The 23,289-nt window shown below is 45.5% G+C and overlaps 1 protein-coding gene and 1 long non-coding RNA gene across 7 annotated transcripts in view; one reads left to right on the top strand and one right to left on the bottom strand.

Moving 5' to 3' along the window:
* Window positions 1–832: 832 nt before the first annotated feature.
* LOC129334816 (uncharacterized) lies at window positions 833–6,171 on the bottom strand. The gene is made up of 2 exons (XR_008597538.1): window positions 3,998–6,171; window positions 833–1,059 (listed from the first exon to the last, which is right to left on the bottom strand). It is a non-coding gene; the product is annotated as an uncharacterized LOC129334816 (long non-coding RNA).
* A 177-nt stretch (window positions 6,172–6,348) lies between these two features.
* Window positions 6,349–23,289, top strand: part of FAM172A (family with sequence similarity 172 member A) — a 553,070-nt gene continuing 536,129 nt past the window's right edge. For 3 of the 6 annotated variants that reach the window (XM_054986296.1, XM_054986302.1, XM_054986301.1), the window contains exon 1: window positions 6,351–6,593. The gene's annotated coding sequence lies outside the window, so the exon portion shown is untranslated. The other 3 variants (XM_054986299.1, XM_054986298.1, XM_054986297.1) reach the window with 3 other exon arrangements.

Genomic DNA, 23,289 nt, shown 5'->3' with positions numbered 1-23,289 from the left:
TAACAGTGCAATCCTAAGCAGAGTTACGCCAGTTTAAGCCCATTGATTTCAGCTCTGTTTAGGATTGCACTGTAAATTAGGCTAACTATGTGTGCACCTAGGATAGTTTGTGTATATCTGAGAGATTAATCTATCTAGATCAGGCAAGCCGTGTGGAAAGCCTGAGTGAATCTATGTCAGTGTGGATGAGAGTTTTTTCTGTTTGCGAAGACCTGTGTGGAAAATCAGTCTGTGTGAAATTCTTTGAATATACTTTCAAGAAGATATAATTATTTTTTAAATTAGGAGGCTTAAGAACTATTCTGAAACCAATATGCTTATCAAAACTCTGCAACCATCTTGCTTATGTACTTATGAATAAATTATTTAAGAAAATAAATCCCTATTTTATCTCACGGCCACCCCCACACACTTACTGTTCTGTCACTGTCACCCTACCATTTATAAGAAGCCTTCCTATATTACCAGTTAAATCAAGGAGGTCTAAGGCGAAAGTCTTTGGTGGCAGCGAAAACCTTTTGAAGGAGTCAGGGAAGCAGCAATATATAGGTCGCACACACACAAAAAGGGGAAGGTATTTCCAAGGTAAACACCTGGGTAATGTAGAGAACTGAAGCATTTCCTTGGAAGTACTGTACAGATTAAAGAAACTTTTTATGACATCTTTGTCATGTAGGTTCATACTTCCACATTTGGAGGATTTGCAAAAAAATGTTCTTTGGGGCAACTGATAAATTATGAGATTAACAATATATTAAAACTAGTTTTAAACCTGATCCAAAATTGGCTTGATTAAATTCATGTACAGAGGAAAATAAAAATTTGGCGCACAAATGTTTCATAATTTTTTAATTAGCTGCACTGGAAATTTACAACAAAATCACAATTAGCATGCAATATGATCAATCATCTTTGGAAAACTGGTGTTTGAAAAATTAACTCAATAATTAGATTAACAAAAAAACAAGGTAGTGTCCATGCTTTCTTTAATGTTTGGAACTTGTTTTTTTTCCAATTCACATTCAACAACTGTTCAATCTCCATCAAGTGCCAAGAAACCTGTGGAAAGATGCACATAAATATTGCTCATACTTTCATTAGAACTGTAATAACATTGCTCTTAATCTGTAAAACAAATTGTACAATCATTTCTTTACTTAACCTTTTAACTTCTCTGTTCATTGTCAGCATAGCCTGTTGCTCTGTAACTATATGCACTTTATGATGTCATTTGAATAAACTAAAATAAAATGTTAAAAAAGGACAGTTCATAACTTTCTGAAAGCAAAGGAAGGTACACATGAATGGCAAGTGACTGCTTCTGCCCTGATGGCCCTTGATTGGCTCAGTAGGGTGCCATCTAGTTTCAAGGTGATATTGTGCTTTCAATAAACATGCAATCAAAAACTGGCAGTTAGGTTATGGACATTTGGTGAAGACATTTGGAGCTGTCTGCAGTCTGCTTGCCATACAAACAGTTGCATTTGCCACATTTGCAGAATATATACTAATCTGCTCTGGAGCTAAGTTCAGACACGTGCAAACACTCAGTCTTCATTCAGAGAAAAAAATTCCATGTTAATGTCCTCAGCAAAGAAGATCAGAGGAGAGAGAAAAGGGTTTCTGCATTTTTTGCACAGTGCTCTTATAGTCTATTCATACTATATTATCCATTTCTATACGTTGCCTTTACAAAAGCTTAAGATGGCTTACAAATATAACAATATCTCAGAACTAAAATAATAAAAGAATAAAAACTTCTCAGCAGTTGAATAATATACAACATCTAAAAAAACCCTTAGCTAGCCAAATCTATGCCCTTATTGGTTAGAAGAGCCAGGTAGAAATATCTAAATAAATAAATGCCAGCTGAAAGAGATGTCTTACACCACCTCCTAAAACAGCAAGACATGAGCGGCACCTCAGAGACCAACAAGATTTTAAGGGTATACTTTTGAGAATCAAAGCTCCCTTTTTCAGATACAAAAGTAGAGATCACTGAGCCTTTATATCCCAGTTAGGAGGTGGGAGGGGTGAAGCAAAAAAGGGAGTTAGGATATAAAGGTACAATGCAGCTTGATGAGAGCAGAAATTAGCATCTATACTAAGAACCCTATGTCTCTATTCAGCCCAGGGGCTCCATTGATCTGAACTTATAAATGAACTCAATAATAGCAATCTCATGAGTAGTGGCCACTCTGGTCATCTTCAGAGGCCTTGATTTGAGTGTTCCCACCATCTGAGACTAGACGAGTGGCAACTGAAGAACAGGCATTCTCAGTTGTGGCACCCAAATTTTGGAACTCCAACCCCAGGGACATTTGTCAGTCTCCCACTATCGTTGTCTTCTGCCAGCATGTAAAGACGTTTTTGTCTTGTTTAGCATTCTCTCACTAACTCTTATTAGCCCTCCTCTGTATTTGGGTGTTTGTTTATATATATAAAAACTTGCTTAAATACATACTACATCAGCCACAATGCATCACCTCTGAGTTAGTCAATTGAGACGGGAAGAGAAGGATAGAGAAGAAGAGACAGAAGCTGAATAGATTCTACTGTGGCCAACAAACCTATATATCAATAAATGGAAAACATGAGTATGCAAGAAAATGAACAAAAGAGGTCAGTGACAATCTTTCTTTGAAAAAATGTTGCACCTGTGTATTCTAAGGCAACTTGGAGCCTTTAGCAAGTGTCCCATGCCACCTAGAGAGGATCAGGCAAGGTGAGAAGCAGAGAGCTTCTTTGCTCTCTCCATGTGGGAGGATTATTTCCACTCCTTGCATGATTTCCTCATTGAAAAAAGTATCCAATATGTAACATTTTGGAGGGAAAGGCTTCTTCTAAAAATGCCTCACCATGTTGCAGACAGAAATGAGAAAATTGTCATCTCTCAAATGATGGGTTAAGTGAACACCTTAACAGGCCAGGTGTGACAAAGCTCATAAGCTTTTAGATTTTTTTTTACAGAGGTGCTTTCTGCATGGTCACTTTACAGTGTTTTAGAATATATTCTGGTTCCCATGTTTTCCCGAGTTCTGCACCTACAAGGGAGTCATGGGAAGCAGAAATGGTTTTTGTCTATCTTTTCCCCATTTTCTTCTCCTGTGCACATTCCATGATTTTTTTTATGCTACTGCCCAGTTGCTGCTGGCACATGTTATGTCCGTGCAGAATCAAAAACTCTCGTTCTGCTTCTCTTTCCACCTTCCTTTCACTGGGAGCTGACTGGTCTGTCCACCAGTAACCACTCCCACTCTCAGTTCTCTGAACTCCTTTTCCACCATTTTTATCAGTAAAGAAAGGTAAGGTTCATAAAGCTGCTTCTCCATTCACTTCCTTCCTCCCAGGTATGCACCCACTCTCTCTCCCCCCCCCCCAAATCCAGGAATGAGTCATAACTTACTGCTTATTCCTTGTCGGCTTTAAAAGCCAGGAAAAGGTTAAATGGTTGCTTTTCCCTTCCTCCCTCAGGGTTATGTGCGCGCACACACTTTTTTTTTCAAAGTCAGGGATGTGTTGTAACATTATAACCTTACTGCACTTTCCTCCTGGCTTTAAAAACATGGAAAGGGTTAAAAGGCTGTTTTTTCCTCCCTCCCTCCTGGCATTTACAGGCTTCTCCTAATGCCAAAGAGGAAAAAAACAAGCATTTTGCACATTCATTTGGAAATATAGCTGCAGGGAAGCTGCTAGGAGGGAATGAAGCAGCAGCAGCAGCAGCATTTTAACACTTTCCTGGCTTGGCTTTAAAAAAAATAAATGAGAGTGGAACAAGCAGGGAAAGGTCATGTTTTCCCCCAGAACTCTGCCACCAGTTGCCTCTCTAGTGGGCACAGGGCAGCCCAACCAGCAAATACAGGAGGGGGGATAGGTTCCGACATTGCAACGCTACCATGCATGCGGAATTTTTTTAAAAAATGAAGTCAGCTCCAACTCCCCAAACAGACAAACGTCAACTCCATCTCCCCAAACTCGTCAGCAGACACCAACTCACCTCAAGTTCATGCCGTGCAGAATGATGGGACCCCAAGCCATTTCAGCACCAATTGGCATGAATGCTCAGCATCGCTGGCTTAAAGTGTGCCATGCAGAATGGGCCAGAGACAGCTGAAGATATAATACACGTTATTATTTCTTGCCTTGAGCTTGGGTGGTCAGGTATAAGTAATGGCTGCTTCATATATTGACTAATATTTCTTTGATTAGTCCAGCACCAACGAAAAATTCACAGGGAGAGAATTCTATCTGCCAAATAGAAGAAAACACTATCCTTAGGACTTTCTTATCTGGAAAACTATTTTTTGTCTAATTAAGGGCTGATGATAAAAGCTAACATGGGAAGAATTGTTAACAAAAGCTACAGAAACCCCTAGAACGTACTTGGACTAGTTGGGGGCAAAAGCTTAGAGGGAAAGTGTCTTCCCCCCAGGAGCTGAAAATAAACATTACTTTTTTCAAAATAAATTCTATAAATCTTGTCATTTACTGTTTCACTCATACAAGGCAGCAGAAAAAATGAATGAACTATGCTAAAACTGTATCTTTGTGCACATCAATCATAATGGGATAGACTACTCACAAAAGACTCGTTATGCCAAGTGTGTTGTGTGTTTAAAAAGTTTATATTAAATACTTTCCCAAATCTCACGTGAAGTCTGGGGTCAATTAACAATCACTGTAACTTAAAATGCTGTAGAATTACAGTGTTGGTGACCCTTCAGCAGAAGTGCCAAACAATGTGTCACACAGCCCTGCACAGTAACTTGTCACCTGTCTTGCCAGTATAGGTGGGGGCACAGTTAACCAGCTCACCTATTTTCCTGTCTAAAGGAACTAAAAGTGCAACACTATGCTGAGTTATTCCAGCTTAATCAGTTAAACCAGTTATATTAATGGTCTTAGACTGGTTTAACTCTGCATAGGATTGCACTCTGAATTGTAGAATACTGTGCTCTTTGAGGTAAAGTCTCTGTCCCCAGTCCCTAGTGCAGCAAAGCAAGAAGAATCCTCTCCTTAGCAGAGGAGTAGAGGCTGACCTAGTAAAGGGAAGTATTCCTCTTCAGATCAGGGAGTTCTTGGCACGTTAGTAGGATGGAAGAATGCCACGTCAATAATTTAATTCCCTATAATCAAGAGATAGGCTGATGCGAATGGAGTTCTAGCCTTTAACTATGAACGTTTGTGCCATCAGGGGCGGAAGGCACTACCTTACCACTCATGCCTAAAAGCACTTTGCTTTATTGCATGAGGAATGTGCAGTTGTCACTCACTTGTTAAAAATCCACATATTTTCCCCTCAGACAGAGTATCTTTTACGTGGAAACAGCATTTTCACACCAATAAAGCACAATATTTTGATTGATTGATTACCCCTTCCCATCAGCCAGTTGTAGTTTGAAGTGCTGCCGGAAATGTATTTAAGAAGCTTTACAAGGAACGCCTGTTGACTAATGCCTGTGACATTGCTACTAAAAAGACACTCTTCTTCCATACCCATTGCACTTTGAGAGTTTCAGTTAAAGTCACCGCCTGTTGGTCACTAGCAAGACTATTTTCTACACAGTTGAAACACCCCACCATTCTGTGAACCTTTTAATTTTTTTTACTCTTTTCCCTTTTAAAAATCGTTTTCTGAGATGCCCTCTAGCAACGCGGTACACATCTATCCTTTTAATTAAAAAGAAAACCAAGCGGCAAACACATGGTATCCCTGCTGCATGGCTATCCCCTCTCCCCATTAAGGGGGAGCTGGATGTTACACGATACACGTAAATCAGATTTTTAAAGGAGGAGGGAGGGAGGAGGAATTCTCTCCGATTTTCCAGGATTTATGAATTAAAGGAAATGTTAAGAAAAGCAGCGGCATTGGAAGCCACCGAGCACGTTCAATCCTAGCCAATCACGAAGCATTTGTTCTGCTTCTGTTTTCTTTCCAACTATAAGAGCCTAATCTCAAGTAAATTTACTCGAGAGTAAATCCTATTTGTTTTAGTAATACGACCGTCGGTGGAAGTAGGTTGGCGGTCCGATCCCATACATCCCTCCTCAGGGAGTAAATCTCATTTTGTTCCATGGACGTGCCAATAGGACCGCAGCCAGGAGCTGATGAACCACTTCCACCCTCCCGGCAACTACAGCTGTTTTCGCGGAATCCGTTACGAACGCAAAAACAAGAAAATTCCCTCACCTATTATGGGCAAACAGAGGCTTCAACTTCTTCATTACACAAGCGCTCCAGAAGCGAACATGCGCAGACAATACAAGTGAGGGAATGGCTTGCGCGGCACCTCCTCCCCCCGCGCACTGTCGTCAGGAGAGGCACCACGATCGCTCGGAGAACAAGAGGGGGCGAGGCGAGCCATCCTCTTCGTTCGAGGGCGCGGAATGACGTCACCTCCTCAGGCACGGAAGTGGAACTCGAAATTCGCCGCGCGTCTCTTTTGTGAGGGAAAGGGAGAGGAGGGGGCGAGTGAAGGAGGGCGGGACAAGCTGTAACGAAACAGTGAGTCCAGCAACGGCGGCGCGTCTCCCGGTAACAAGCCTTTGCCCCACCCCTTCCCTTCTCCCGTCACTGGGAAGGGAGGCAGCAGGTACGTGCAGCCGTTGAGCCGAGTTTCTGCATGCGTCATCGACTATTCCGTTCACTCCCCTCCCTCGATAACAGGAGCGGAACCCCCAGCCTCTCAGGGGCTCGAGAGAAACCGAGGCGAAGTTTTATGGCCCAGAGGGGGGTGGCGTGCGGAGATAGAAGAGCCTTGCGGCCGCCCCCACCCAACCACGGCACAGCCCTCCCCGGGCCACTCTTCGTTGGGAGGCACCTCGCGGAGACTGCGCCTGGGGTGCCCGGGTGCTGCTCACCCTCTCCGCTCTGACGCGACCAGGAAGTGAAAACTTCCCGTCAGAAATCACAGGAACCCCTTCGGCTGAGTTCTTGAGTGCTGCCCCTCTAACGATAGAAACCTCTCTGGTTCCGGGTCTGCGCTCGGATGTTTGCGAGACGTCTTAACAAAGGGGACGGAGAATATGAGTTAAATTCTGTTAAATCCTCAACACTTTTCATAGTTTGCTTACTGCACGTTTACTGCATATATCTTAAGGTGTGTGGAACGTGGTATTTTCAGGGTTTGCATGATGCAGTGTTCTACTTTTACCCATTCCCCAAGTGGTAGGTAAAGTTACCGATGGAGTAGTCACTCAAAGAATTGTGTCAGCTATACTTTCCCTGTTGTAATTTCTTTTTCAGTGATGCTTAGTTAATGCTATCATTGACAGTTACTTCTCTTCCTAACTTGGCTTGCAGGGCAACTGGTAGTGGAATGGGACTGTAGTTATTTTTGTCCCTCTGCAAACTTTATGTAGTGCATTTTTTCCCTTTCTCCAGGCTACGTGACAAGCATTTATCCATTTTCTGAAGGGAAACATAAATGCAGAAGCAGGAGTAACTCAGTTGGGCAAGTATACATGGGTTGATGAAAAAAATAACAGGAGTAGAGTAGGTAATGCTTACATAATTTAGAACTGTAGTCCATTCTGGAAAAGAAAAGTAGATGTGAGAATTTCATTAAACACTCATGGATTAGCACTTAGTTCAAATAAGATGCTTCAAAATTCTTGGAGTAGTTGTTTCAAACTTCCTGCTGCTCCATTTTTCCGTTTGCTTTCTGATCTTGTTTGAGAGATGTTTCAAACAGAATTGAACAGTTATTTTTTTAAAAAAATGGCTATACATATAATAATACCTAGTTATTTTAGAAATCACAGCTTTTTCCCTAAGTAAACTAGACTTTTTTTAAAAATCCCAGGTTTTCACATCTCTCCTGGTCATCTACTGATTCCTCAGTTTTCACTCTTCGGTCATAGGCAGTGCTATAAATATATTCTACATTGGGCCACAATCTGGAGTCTCCACTGAAAGTGGCTATTACCTTTGTTCTGAAGATAACTCAGTAAAAGAGACATAATGGTTGTGGAGTTAATTTTGCTTATTGTCTTCTACCCTGTGACCCCAAAAATGGTTTCTTCTTCCCCTAGAGAATTTGTTTATCTTAAAAATATCCTTCTGTACTAACATAAGTCAATAATGATAAATTAGGCTCACTTTTAAAAAATTAGGAGTAATTTGCCAATTTTTGCTTGATTTTTTCTCAAAAAAGAGTAGCTGAATATAGCTCTTAATTTTTACCCTTAATTTCAGAAGGCAGTGGGGCCATATGCTGCCATCATACCATTCTATATCATAGTTCATTACTGGAATCTGATCAAATTTATGGCTGGATAGCTCACACTATCAAAGATGCTGTAGACTGTATATTGTAAACAAAGACTGTACTTTGTTTACAGTAATGCTCATCCCATCCCCTTAAGGAGCATTTTTCTTATTTCAGTTGTTCTCATGCTTGAGCTTTTCTGACTTCTCTTGGATTTTATGAAATAAGCTATATTCTATAAATCCAAAATTACTGTCAGTTTTCTTTGATCTTTAACATCACATCCTGAAAAATGAACACATTTTCCCATTAAAAAAATCTGTGTATATATGCAAATTAATCAAAAATGTTTGCTTTGTTTCTCTACTCTTCTGCACTGACTTTTCTATAATAATAATACTTGATTTATATACTGCCCCTTCAGGCTGACTTAACACCCACTCAGAATGGGTTATGAAGCATGCCATTATTACCCCCACAACAAAACACCCTGTGAAGTGGGTGGGGCTGAGAGAGCTAGAAGCTGTGACTATGTTTTTGGAATGAAGATTCACATTTTCAAATCTTCAAAAGATGTGGCAGCTGCTTTGTCATACCTGGCCCTCAGTGGTCACTTGCTGGCGCATTACTCATTTGTGTACCGGTGTTAAAAGGATTTTTGTCTCCATCCAGAAATCTTTAGCTGATTTTGATGAGGTTTTAGAATTGCTGCTGATGTACTAATAGTAATATTTCTGCTTCCTGTAATTTAGTATTTTCTCAAAAAAGATAACACATTGGACATTTATCCAAAAGTGAATAAGGAATGCTTGTGAATATGAGGGATGGGAAAATAATATGAATTTGTTCTCACTTCTGATGGTGACCACTGTATTGTATGGTTACCAGTCAATTGAATAAACTGAGTGTGGGTGTAGCGCGAGTAACGCGGTCCCTGGAAGTGCGTTGAGATTCAGCACGTGAGAGTTCATTTTCGTGAGGGAGAATTGGGTGAGTGTATGGGATGATGGGAGGATGGCTTAATATGGAGAGTGAGAGCAGATATTGTATTTTGGTCTGGTTTCTCATGATATAGAGAGATTACATCATGGCAGGAGGAATATCGCCCTATGAAGAAGTGCTTATGAAACGAGCTTAAGATATCCGGAAGCTTGTTGGGTGGGGGAGCCCCCCACGGGGGTCTCCCACATTTTTCTTTTTCCACCTGAAGAACCATACCATCTCCTCCCAGATCCATCGCTCCTCTCCACCGTCTCCTGAGGGACTTTCCAACTGTTCCCGTCTCTGCAGCGGGAGTCCTCATTATTGAGATTGGAAAAAAATTTACAAGAGAACTCACAAGAAATAATTTTTTCTATTTGAGGACACATGCGCTTTTCAGTGTTGTTATACCTCGCTGTATTTTTGATACTGATTTTTGATACTGAATGTTGTTATATCATAGTGATTAATTAGACTTTTGAATGAATTTATATTGAGTGCTTATAAAGCTTTTGGAGAAAATCTTTGGAGTATCTGGTATATTGTTGCATTGCTTACCTGTTTGTTTCGGCTTGCTTGGTCTGGTGAGCTTTTTATAGCCTCTTTGTTGGTTCAGCAGGGAATACCTGCTGATCATGTAGCACCACCAACAGCTGAGGCAGGACCAATGATCTCTAGCTCTGCTCCAGCGGGTGAAACCCAGTTAGCTGATCTCAGCCCTCCAGGTTCACCTCCACCCTTTGAGTGCTGTAGACAGAAGCTGAGAGCTGAACTGCAGGCAAGGAGGGGAAGTGCACGCCTCCTGGCCATACGCCAGCTGCTTGTTGAGAGTGATGAGGAGTGAGCACAAGATAGCTCCCAAGCAGCTGGCTACAAGCCCAGCCTGACTGTAAAACTCTGCTACAGACAACCAAGAAGTGTGGAAGCAATACGTCAGCATTCTGCTCTGGCTGCGACCACTTCACTGAGCCTTGCCTTGCCTTGCCTAGCTTTGCCTTGTCTTGCCTTGCCTTGCCTCGCCCCCGCCTTGTCTTGTCTTGCTGTGCTGTGTGACCTCCGGACCATGCCTTGACTCAGCTTTTGGATTCTGGACGTTGGATTTGGAACTCCCACCTGGCCTTGGACTCGTGCTCTAACTTTGGACCAGACTCTGACAATCGTGCTTGCGTTGGCCCAGCCCACAACAGGGCGTCTTGGGTTGGAGCCACTGAGTAGCAAGCTCCAGCTCTGCAGCCAACGGCTGCAGTCAGTCCCCTCGCCACCAGGATTGAGCTCGAAAACGTTGCCTGAGTGTTTCATCCATGGTTTCATATTTGTCCAAGGTAGCCACCTTCAGGACATCATTATCTGCTGCTTGGTTTTTGGGCAGGGCCCTGAGGCTGTCCTGAGCGTCCCCTGTCAGGTAGGGGCTCACTATGAAAGGCCATTGGACTTTTGGCCATTGAGCCACCTTGGCCATGTGCTTGAAGATCTCAAGGTAGGCTTCTATGTCTTCCTCTGGTCCCAAGTGCGTGTGGGGAAAAGGAGATGGCTTTAGTATGGGTCCTGCTGTGCTAGTGCCCCCAGCAGCGTACGTAGCTTCCCAAGCCCTGCAGCGGTCTCTTACTAGGGAGGTCTGCGCTTCACACTGCTGGGTCACGACATCCCAGAGTAGCTTCTCTTGCTTTTCAGCTAGCCATTGATTGAATTGTGACAGATCCATTTTCCCTGTCAGTGGGAGAGGAGTGGCTGGAGTTTCCTCTGTCGTCACGGCCTGGGTGGCTGGGAGATGGAGCTTGGCTTGTGCACGGTGCAATGGCTGTGGTTCCACCTGGTTGGCACTGGTATATGGGAAGGGGGGTGGGTCGCAGTCCCCATATGGGCTACCAATTTGTCAGGCTCTGGAATCTGAGTGTGAGTGCCTGGGGAAGATGTGCTTCCACTACTCCTCATCGGCCTTCTCTCTCACCTCTGTGTTTATAGAGGCTGTCAGGTTCAGAATGTTCTCATGTATGTTCTTGCCTAACCGACTCCATTTTTAATCTTTTCAGTGTTTAAGTGCTTTCTTCACAGGTGCCAAGGTTCCCAGGCAGCTATCTCACAGAGAAGGATTGTTTTGGCTACTGCTGTTCCACCAAGAACCAGCCTTGAAGGACTTTCGCTTTCCTAGCTTCAAAGGGATTGTTTTGAGAACTATGGGGGGAGGTTGGGCCTGCTGGGATCTGTTACTTTGTACCTCATGCTTTGCCTGTCATTGGTAACAACTCACATGTACCATCCTGAATATTGTATTCAGGCTCGCGGACTATAATGCTTTCTTTCTTCAGTAAAAACTTTTGGAAACAACAGGCTTTTGTCTGATTGCAGAAGGTAGTCTGGAGTAAGGACATTATCTAGCCACAGTTCTGACATTTTGTTACCAATCCTTTTTTCCAATGCCTAAGCCGGATCAAACGGACTCCAAAGCAGCCCCCATCAGGGACCCTTTGTTTGACCCGTATGCCTCTCCCGGCTCTCAAGGATTGGAACCTCAAGGACCCATACCAAGAGGGAACGGCTACTCTGTTACTACTATTTACACTATCGCTCCCAGCAGTGCGAGTAATCGGCCCCGAGCTACAGCCGAACCACTGTTTTCTATGCCCACTCCTTCGCAGTGGGGCGCAAGACCTCGGGAGACGAGAGAACGAAGGGCCAGCATAATGTTCACGCAATCATCGCTGGATGGCCGACGGAGTTTAGAAGCGATTCCGGAACATACCAGTAGCCAGCCGTGGCTTTATTGGAATAGAACGGCCGAGCAAACGGAGTGGGAAGCGTCTCACCATGGCGTTCTAAGTTGGGATTACACCGAAGTCACCCCGGGAGCGGGGCAAGCGGATGTAAGTGAGCACCATTGGGTGCAACTTCAAAGCAGAACGATTACAATTGACTCTGGAATTTCGGCAGTCACTGGTTTGGCGAAAGGGATCTTAGCCGCAAGATCCCAAGAAGGACAAGGCATGGAAGAACCCCTGCCTTGGCAGCAGTCGAAAGACACGAGGCCACATGCAGAGTATGTGCCGACCTCGCAGGCTACAGAATATACGGAACAAGAGGTAGGGGACTCAGACAGAGTTCAAGTTTTAGAGTCCAGGCTAGCAAACATGGAAGAGAGTCTGGCTCACGCTGTGCACCTGCTGTCAGTGCTCGTAGTGGGAGATGGACGAGAACCGCCGACGGGCCACCCGGATATCGCTCAAAGTCTGTCTACACTACAAAGTATCATCCCGCGGCCCGAGGGACCGACTCAACCATTGCCACAGCAACCCGACGAAACCGGGGATACCGATTCGGAAACAGGAGCTGGGCCGGGACCCAAAGATCCCTGCCCAGAGGACCCCTGTCCCACAGATCCTTGCCCAGACGAGCTGGGCGCTACCGGAGGGGCAGGAGCAGGGGAAGAACCGGAGCGTCCGACAGGAGCGGCTTCCCCCGTGATACCACCGCCAACTTCTCAAGAGGAGGTACCAGTAATACCGAGTGGGGTTACTCCTCTTCTCATCCCGGTGACGAGTATCATTGGAGTGGGCACCACTCTTCAACCACTCCAGACACCGGGGCTGAGTGGGACACCAACTCCGAGTCAACCAATCCCTAGAGGCACCCCTATTTCTCTCCAACCAGCATCTCCGCATCCACCTCCATTACGGCCGGTGCCTCAAGGACTGACTCCCCTCCCTCGGTTGCCAGCGCCCGGTGGGATGGGGCCTCGCAGTACGCCGGTCCTACCCGCGCCATTCCAGCCGCCGCCAGGACAGCCCTCACCTAGATTACCGGCTCCGAGAGGACACCCACCGCAGCCGATTCCCGGGGCCCTTCCTCGTCAACCTCGTCCTCAACCACTGCCCCAACAACCTCCGTTACCACCACCGCCCGCACCGCAACAGCCCCCGCTCGAATACTACCTGCTACCTGCACCAGCCCCCAGGCAAGAACTTCCCATGTGTTGGGTTAAGCTAGAAGCTACTTTTGATGGAGATCCTTCCAAACTGGGGTTCTTCCTTGTACAAGCAGTACAGTTTTTCAATCGATGGGGACATTTATTTGGAAGTGAGGCCAGTCAAATCGAACACCTGGGATCGAGACTTCAAGGCAAAGCGGCAGACTGGTATGTAGGACTTTATGATATTGGTGCCCCGGAGTTGAATACACTTCAAGGGCTAGTGGACGCGCTCCGAGCCCAATATGAAGATCCCCTAGAAGAAACTAGGGCCCGGACTGAATTGCAGTCCATTAGGCAAGGCAGCATGTCGGCTAGAGACTATGTTACAAAATTCCGACATCTCGCTGCCAAATGCCCAAGGTGTGAGGAATCCACCAAAATAATTTTATTCAAACAGGGATTAAATCCTAAATTGTTGGATAGAGCTCTCATGCAAGATAACCCTCCTACGCTGTTAGGATGGATCCAGTTAACTTGCGAAGTAGAAAATCGCATGCTAGAAGTTCGTTTAGTGGAACAACATCAACAACCCGCGGGCCAAAGGCGCTCCTCAGTTCTCGTTCGAGGAGGCCGAGGGGCTGGATACGCTACTCGTGGAGCGAGAGATGCTAGATGGCAACAAGGTTTGTGCTTGCAGTGTGGCCAAAGTGGTCACTTTGCAGCGCAGTGTCCGTACCGGCCTGTGCAAAGACTTCCGCTCCAACTAAGACGTCCAGCTCCCGCAACCTACTCGGTGCCACCGCGCCCAACACCAGCTCCCAGGTCAGCGAGAGGCAGAGGAGCTCCTCGAAAGAACCTCCCCGAGAGAGGGTTAGAGTTGGAGGAAGTTATGGAATATGATTCAACAGCTCTAACCGGGGAGGAGAATCCAGAGAGTCCCACTTCGGGAAACGAAATGGATCTGTCGTAAGAGGACCCAAACGGCAGATCAAACCTCAGTCCGTTCCTGCTTTGAACAGACCTCCAGGGTCCATACTTTTCATACCTGTAATATTAGTAAATCCAGATAGAAAAATGCACATCCGTGTGCAAGCCCTGATAGATTCGGGCTGCTCAAGAGACATTATTGCACCAGCCTTGGTGAATGGATTAGTGCTTCCTATACAAGAATTGGAAACACCCGTCATTTTTGAGCAAATGGACGGCACTAATATGAACCCAGTCACTACTGAAACCACTCCGGTCGTTACCGGCATGGGACATCATTGTGAAGTAAGATCATTCGTCATTAGTGCCACTGCCAAATACCCCTTGATCCTGGGAAGCCGGTGGTTGTGCGACCACAACCCCTATATAAACTGGGCAGAAGGAAGCATCACGTTCAGCCATGATGCCTGCAAAAATCACCGTTGGGATAAAAATTGGGGTAACGATCCTACCCACAAAGAATCAGCTCTCCTCACCCAGGAAGAAATTAATCAAATACCCAAGCAATATAGAGCCTACATCCAAGCCTTCACAGAGGAAGAGGCCAATACTTTACCTCCCCATAGGAGGACAGACTGTGCTGTAGAAATTTTACCGCGCGCCTCGCTGCCTAAGGGCCGCCTATATCCGATGAGCCCCAACGAAAGAGAAGAACTCCGCAAATTTATTGACACTAATCTTCAAAGAGGATTTGTACGACCTGCTAACAGCCCGCACGCTGCACCAGTACTCTTCGTCAAAAAGAAGGATGGGGGCTTAAGACTGTGCACGGATTTTCGGGGACTTAACGCTGTGTCATCCAGCAACGCATACCCCATCCCGCTCATCAGAGACCTCCTCAACGTCGTGGCTCAAGTTAAGATCTTTACAAAATTAGATTTAAAAGATGCCTACTTCCACGTTCGTATCAGAGCAGGAGATGAATGGAAAACCGCTTTTAACACGCCCCTCGGCAAGTATGAATATTTAGTTATGCCGTTTGGTCTAGCTGGGGCCCCGTCGGTTTTCATGTCCATGATCAATGAAGTATTACATGAATTTTTGTACAAAGGAGTTGTGGTTTACCTAGATGATGTCTTAATCTATTCACAATCTGAGGAGGAACACGTGGATCTTGTAAAAAGAGTTCTGACCACACTAATGTGTAATAAACTGCCCATCAAACTTTCTAAATGTGAATTTCACAAAACAGAATTCACTTATTTGGGCTACTGCATCTCCAAAGATGGCTTAAAAATGGATCCGAGCAAAGTACAAGCAATCCAAAATTGGCAAACTCCCGCTACCCGCAAGGAACTTCAATCCTTTTTAGGCTTCGCCAACTTTTATAGGGAGTTCATTGCAAACTTTGCTCAACTTACACTCCCCCTAACCAAACTGTTAAAAACTAAAGACAAGGGGGACAATGCCAAAAAGCCGAGTGGCAAATTGCCTTGGACACGGGAATGCCAAGAGGCATTCGACCTTCTCAAAATGCAGTTTGTTTCTGAACCCGCCCTCCAACACCCCGATGAGAATCGCCCCTTTGTAGTACAGGTCGACGCCAGTGACGCCGCAATTGGGGGCGTACTTTTGCAAAAGGGGGAGGATGGGAAGCTCAGACCCTGTGCATTCCTGTCCCGAAAATTTTCTGAAGCAGAAAGAAATTGAAACGTGTGGGAAAAGGAGGCATTTGCTGTAAAAGCAGCTCTCACTACCTGGAGGCATTGGTTAGAGGGAGCCCGTCATCCATTCGAGGTCTGGACAGACCATAAGAATTTAGAAGCCCTACGCAGCCCTCGGAGACTAAATGCTAAACAGCTGCGCTGGGCAGAATACTTTTCCAAATTCAATTTCACTTTAAACTTTTTGCCGGGCAAAACTAACTTTCTTGCTGTTGCCCTCTCGCGCATGCCCCAGCACAAAAGCAAAAGGGAGGAGACTATAGACACCGTCTTTTCACCTACGCAACTAGGGGGTGTGGTAACAACGCGCAGTCGCACTGCCCAGCCCTCTCAGCCCGATCAGGGGTGGAGGTTGAAGCTGAAAGCTGAAGTGGAAAAGGAGGGGGAGAAAGTGCCCAAAGACAAACTGCAACAATCGAAACAAGGGGAATGGCTGTGGGGGGACCGCTTTTATGTACCCGACAGTTTAAGAAAAGAAGTCTTGCAGCGCTGTCACGATGCCCCTACAGCAGGACACTATGGGTACCTAAAGACGCTTCATTTAGTTCAGCGTCAATTTTGGTGGCCAGGCATGCGCAAGGATATTTCTCAATATGTAGCATCCTGCCCCATTTGCCTCAGTGCCAAATCCCACAAAGGCAAGCCTCCCGGATTATTACAACCTTTAGAAACACCAAGTAGACCGTGGGACGTAATATCCATGGACTTTATCACTGATTTACCCCCCTCCAAAGGTCACAACTGTATTCTGGTCGTAGTGGATTTATTCTCCAAGCAAGCACACTTTATACCTTGCACCACTATACCTACAGCTAGAAAACTGGCGGATATTTTTCTAAAACACATTGTAAAATTGCATTCTTTTCCGTCTAAGGTGATTTCGGATCGCGGCGGACAGTTCGTTGCCAACTTCTGGCGGGAGCTTTTACAAATGCTAGATATTGAACAAGGTTTGAGTTCAAGCCATCATCCTCAAACCGACGGACAGTCAGAAAAAACTAATCAAATCCTAGAACAATTTCTCCGCTGTTATATTAACTTCCAACAAGATAATTGGGTCGATTTGCTCCCCCTGGCAGAATTCTCTTACAATAACAGCGTGCACGCCTCCACAGGAGAAACTCCCTTCAAAGTCGTTTATGGCTTCCATTTCAAACCCTTCCCGTTTGAAGCGCTCCCCCCTCCTACTGCGGCTTCCAGAGACATAACAGAATGGTGGGGGGAAGCTGCTCAACAATGGATTCAAATTAAAAAACACCTCGAGAAAGCCAAAGAGGATTACAAACGATATGCCGACCGCCACCGTGCGGCTGATTGGGATTTACAACCCGGCGATCTTGTCTATCTTTCCACAAAGAATCTGAAAATGACTCAAACCAGCCGTAAGCTCGCGTTGAAATTTCTTGGACCCTTTCCTGTTCGTAAAGTGATCAACAAAGTGACTGTTGCCTTAGATTTACCAGAAAATTTGCGCCACGTACACGATACTTTTCATATCAGTCTGTTAAAAAAGGCTCCTCCTGCAGACCAGTGGCACATCCGTGCCCCTCCTATACCAACTTTGATAGATGATCAGACTCACTATGAAGTTCAGCAAATTTTGGACTCTAAATGGAAAAGAAATCAGCTGTTTTACCTTATCAGATGGAAGGACTTTGACTCTGGGTATGATGAGTGGGTGAATTCTGTACATGTTCATGCTCCTAGATTAGTCAAAGCGTTCCATTCTCACTACCCACATAAATCTGGGGGGGAGCATCTTAGAGGGGGCAGAATGTCAGGTTCAAAATGCTCTCATGTATGTTCTTGCCTAACCGACTCCATTTTTAATCTTTTCAGTGTTTAAGTGCTTTCTTCACAGGTGCCAAGGTTCCCAGGCAGCTATCTCACAGAGAAGGATTGTTTTGGCTACTGCTGTTCCACCAAGAACCAGCCTCGAAGGACTTCGCTTTCCTAGCTTCAAAGGGATTGTTTTGAGAACTATGGGGGAGGTTGGGCCTGCTGGGATCTGTTACTTTGTACCTCATGCTTTGCCTGTCATTGGTAACAACTCACATGTACCATCCTGAATATTGTATTCAGGCTTGTGGACTATAATGCTTTCTTTCTTCAGTAAAAACTTTTGGAAACAACGGGCTTTTGTCTGATTGCAGAAGGTAGTCTGGAGTAAGGACATTATCTAGCCACAGTTCTGACAGAGGCCACCCTGATTGATCGCCCGCCTCTTCCCCGGGCTCTGACCCATCTCCTCCTGCCTGGTGAGCTGACGGAATCTTCTCCAATAGGAGGGCCGTTGGGCCCGCGCGTCTCCCTTCCCTCCTACCCTGCTGCCTAATGGGGTGAATGTCGTAGGGTGGGGCTGGTGGGGCCCCGCCACGCCCATTGCAGCTGGGTCTGCATGGCCTGGGTGCCTGTCATCTCACTTTCTCAGGCAGCCAGTGGTGGTAGGGCTTCTGCTTGTCAGCCCCTGGGCCGCCTGAGGCTTTGTAGCTGCCACCCCAGTGGAGTGACTTTCCTTCGATTCCATTGTCTCCTTCTGCCTGTCTCAGTTTCTTTCTCCTTCCTCCGCTCTTGCTGAAGGCTCGCCTGCTGCTGAAGGTGAGGTGGTCTCTCCTCCCTCTCCTCCCATTGCCGGCTCTCTAGGTAAGTCAAAGGGAAGGGGGCTCTGCTTCCCCAGACACTACTGTTTCTCTTTCCAATCTTTAATTAACATGCCTTTAGTTTTTTTTCACTATTATGTCTAGAAATGTACCATCAATAATTTTATAGGGAGTTCTTTTTAGGAATTTAACACAGAATAAATTTGGGGCCCACATATTTTCTGTTCGTTCATTTATTTATTTATGCCTAAAGTTCTTTGCTCAAGTCCTCATAACTGTTCTGCGCAGGCACAGGCCATCCACTGGGAAAGATTCAAAAGCTCTCAGGCAGTAAGGGCGCTCCCTCCTCAGCTACACGCATGCGCGAAGGCTTCTCACTGAATGCTGTGCTGCTGGGTGGAGCAATCTTGTTTCCCTCAGTTCCTTTCTTGCTGCCACTAAGAGAGGTTCTTTTTCTCTCTTTCTATCTTTACTCCTTCGAATCTTTTTCTATTTGGATTTCAATGGAAAATGTCTCAAAAGGAGCTGTTCAAGAAGACTAAGCATTTAAAGCACCTGGTTTCAACCCCTTCAGACCACCATCGACACCACTCCTCAATGTCAACCCTTTATTTATGTATTTGTTGCTATTTCTATTCTGCTTTCCCTGCATGGGCAGGCTCAGGGTGGAGTACATTCCATAAAACATTACAATAAAACTTACATATGACAATTTAAAACAACAATATCAGACAGTATAATAAATTGAAGAGATCCTTCGGGTGCCACTAACACCTTCGCCTCATACCCTGTTGGTACGACACGAGGAAGAGGACCTCAACCTGACTGAGGAATTCGAACTGAATTTTCCCCCAGATCTGGTCCCGGTTCCATTCACTGCAGCCTCAGTTCCGATGACTGTCTACTGGAACCCAATCCAGCAAACCATGGCTTGGAGGTCAACACTGCCAAGCGTTCTGCCCACAACCCCACAGTGGCCTGTGTGCGCATCTTATCCAGAGGCTCCTAATTGGCAAGACTTATCAGTTTCAAGCTGCTCCGCTTCTTCCTCCAGACCCGATGTCCACATGGTTCTGACATCATCGGTTTCAACATCGACCGCCTAACCTACTACTCACAAGCTCTGAACCCAGTCATCACCTCCGTCTGATTATGATGAGGGCGAGGAGATTGGCTCCCACTCTGATGCAATTTCAGAACTGGCATCGGATCCATCACCTGAAGAGGCGGTTGGGAAAACTATCTCCCCTTCGACTACCAAGAATTCCCACTTGTTCTCTGAGCAGATGACCCCGATGGCTCTAACTCTTGACCTTGACATCTCCTCAGAAATGCCCAAACCTTAAAGCAAGGTCCTTCAAGCTCTGTATAGCAACTCCTGCCTCTGTTGCCTTCCTGGCCGTAGAAGATCTCCTTGACATAGCTCATGGCATTTGGGAGAAACCTGCTTCATCCCCAGCTACATCTAGGAAAATAGAGAATTCCTACAGCAGGAGGATTGTTCTTTTCTCTTCACCCACCCTCGCCTCTGGTGACCCTCCCTGGTGACCAAAGAGATACAATCCAGGCACCGTTACAGGTCCCATTCATCCCCAGTGGATAAGGAGGGAAGAAAATTGGGTGCCCTAGGCAAGAAGATATATTCCTCTGCTGTACTGGAATTTAGGATTGCCAACTACCAGGCAATAATGTGCTCACATAACTTGTTCCTGTGGGATCGCCTCTCCAACTACACCCAAGATCTCTCAGAGGACAGGAGAGCACTGATTAGGGCCCTCCAGGGTGAAGCTTCGAGGGTGGTGAAACAACAAATGTCAGCAGGAAAGCATTCCAGATTGCAGTCAGATCCATGGTGTCAGCCATAGTCCTGAGACGACATTACTGGCTTTGCTCTACAGCCCTGCCGCAGGAAAAATGGAACAAGATTGAGGACTTCCCCTTTGAGAGCACCTCTTTGCTCTCTGAGTGTACTGATGAATCGCTGCAGCAAATGAAAAAGAATCAACAGATGGCCCGCTCCCTTGGGGTAATCGCCCCCCAACAACAACAGCAGCATCAGCTGGAGGAGGTCAGTGAATATCAAATAAACAAACAAGGTGCCTTAGCAACAATAGATAGGTGAAAGTAAAATAAACAAAAGCCCCTAGTGCAACTGAACTCACTGTCCCTCTGTCTGCCAGGCCTGTGTTCTCACCCTACCTGGATGAGGGCCTCTCTCCCTAGCAGAAACTTCCTCTGGCCTGCTCCCTGGGAGAAAAGAACACAGGCTTTTTTTTCTCTCCCAGACTTATATAGCACTAGTCCCCTGTGTTCTGATTGGCCAAAAAGGGCGCCAAAACAGCCCAGGGGCTCCTGGGAATTGTAGGCAGGCCTACTCCCACTGCTGACAGGCTTCTGAGGCCTTTCTAGGCCTTCCTGGCACAGCCAGATCATGACAAGCATGTTCTAAGGTTCTACTCTAGGAGCACATTGATGTAACCATCAAATGATTTCCTGCTTGGGCCTCATTATTAATCGGAAGAAATCATCCCTTCTTCTGAATCAGCCCATACAGTTTATAGGGGCCAGACTAGACACCACATCAGGGAAGGCTTTCTTGCCCACAGATAGGGCAAGATCACTACGGTCCCTAGTCACCAGGTTCCAGAATAACTGCTTCCAATCAGCATTACTCATCCGGAAACTCCTAGGGCTTATGGTATCCACCTCGAGTGTCACACCCTTTGCCTGCCTCTATATGAGGCCCCTGCAGAACTGGTTTATTAGGCACTTTGACACACTCAGAGATGTACAACATACTTTCCATTTCTAGATCTGTCATCAGATCCTTAGTTTGGTGGGACACCGAGGAGAACCTCCTTAGGGGATCGCATTTTGGTCTCCAGTTGCCAGAAGTCTCCATCACCACTGACGCCTCCCTGATGGGGTGGGGGGCACACCATGATGACCTCTCCTTACAGAGGGAGTTGTCAGACTTAGAAAAGGAAATTCATGTTAATGTGTTGGAATTGTGAGCGATTCGCTATTCCCTTGTTTTCTTTGCGGATCTCCTGCGAGACAAGAGGATTCAGGATTCACAGACAACACGACCGCCCTCTATTATTTGAACAAACAAGGGTGAATGGCTTCTTTGACTTCTTGTTCAGAGGCATCGCAGCTATGGCACTGGGCTATAGAACACAACATCTTGCCACAAGCAATCCATATTGTGGGCACCGTGAACAGCAAGGCAGATGCCCTTAGAAGTGTGTTCAAACCACACCACGAATGGTCCATCAACCCCATTTACCTTTGGCCCATCTTCCAGAGATGGGGGATGGCAGATATAGACCTATTCACAACTTCATACAACACCAAGGCCAAGGCTTTTTGGTCCCTAGGGAGTTCAGACTCCCCATCTCTCAGGGATGCTTTCCAGATTCCCTGGGATCGAGCTCTCTTCTACGCTTTCTCACCTATTCCCCTAATACCCAGGGTACTGGGCAGAGTCAATCAGTTCAGAATACATTGGGTTTATCCCCCTTCTCCTGCCAATTATCACTTGTTCTAGAATACCTGCTGTCACTTCTCTAACAGGGGCTCTCTTCCTCGTCCATTAAAGTCCACCTTGCTACAATTTTGGCTTTTTATGAGCCTGTAGATGGCAGTATGGTGTTTTGTCACCAGACCTCCAAACAGTTCTTGAAGGGTATTCATAATACCTTTTATGACTTTTGGAACTGATTTGCACCTACACGGCCCTCACTCCCTGCACCCTCTCTCCCTTCTCCTTACCACCTATATATCTCTGGCCAGTTTCTTCATATCCTCCATGCATCTGACGAAGAAAGCTGCAGTTCTCAAAATTATGCTTCAGTAAAGTTGGTTAGTTTTAAACGTGCTACTAGACTTTTTATTATTCTTCTAATCATCTTATACCTTCCCCCATTGGTGAGTAGCTTTTTATTCTCCCAATGTGGGACTGCACTGAAGACCAACAATGAAAACAGTGTTGCACTTACCTTTAATTGTTGTTTGTCTAGGTCTTCATGCAGGCACATATTCCCTTCCTCCTACCCCACTGTGAGACTTCCTTTTAACTTGCGGCGGCCTAGGAGGAATGGAGGGAAGGGATCGCTCCACCCAGCAGCACAGCATTTGGCAGGAAGCCTCCATGCGTGCGTGTAGCTGAGGGGGAATGCCCCTTACTGCCTGAGAGCTTTTGAATCTTTCCCAGCAATTGACCTGCACAGTCCCAATGTGTGCCTGTATGAAGACCTAGACAAACAACCGTTACAGGTAAGCGCAACACTGTTTTCTTGATCATCTTCCCCTTCCAGTCCAAGACATGCTTTTATTTCTTCCCACTCTTTCAAAGGATAATAAAAAACCCTCCATTTTTATCTTAACCTACTTTACAACATGAATTGTGACTTCTCTTGCTAGTTTATTTTGGGTTGCAAATCTGGTATAAACCTTGTAAATTCTATTTTCCTCTCTTCGGGCCTATGTCTATAAGAAGCTGGCAAATGCCTCGATCATTCTTGCCTGATACCGTCATCTTTTCTTTCTTTGATCCCATGAAGTAAATGTCTTCTCTCTCAACCCTGGTAAAGTTAAATTATTTTGATGCATAAAAGTCCAGTTTCATAAAGCAGAATTATAGAGTGCTATTTCTCATAAATCCAAAAGGTGTTGTTAGACTAGAATTTTATCATCAGGAAGGTAGAATAGTTTCAGAGAAAAAAAGAAACAAAAACTTTACAGCGCAAGTTGTATTGTTTCCCTGGCAGATTCTTGTCTTAGCTCCTTTACTCAAGGTTAATCTCCTTCACAGTACGTTTCCTCTTCTCCAGGCTAAACTTTTCCACTTGCCAAGACAAAATGTAGCCTTCATCAAATATAGCAAAGAGTCACCCTATGTCCGTTTAATTTTTTCTTTTTCCTGTATAAATATAAACCAA

The sequence above is a fragment of the Eublepharis macularius genome, chromosome 8 (genome assembly GCF_028583425.1).
Source record: "Eublepharis macularius isolate TG4126 chromosome 8, MPM_Emac_v1.0, whole genome shotgun sequence".
Classification (NCBI taxonomy): domain Eukaryota; kingdom Metazoa; phylum Chordata; class Lepidosauria; order Squamata; family Eublepharidae; genus Eublepharis; species Eublepharis macularius.
This window is presented reverse-complemented; position numbering and strand designations above follow the sequence as displayed.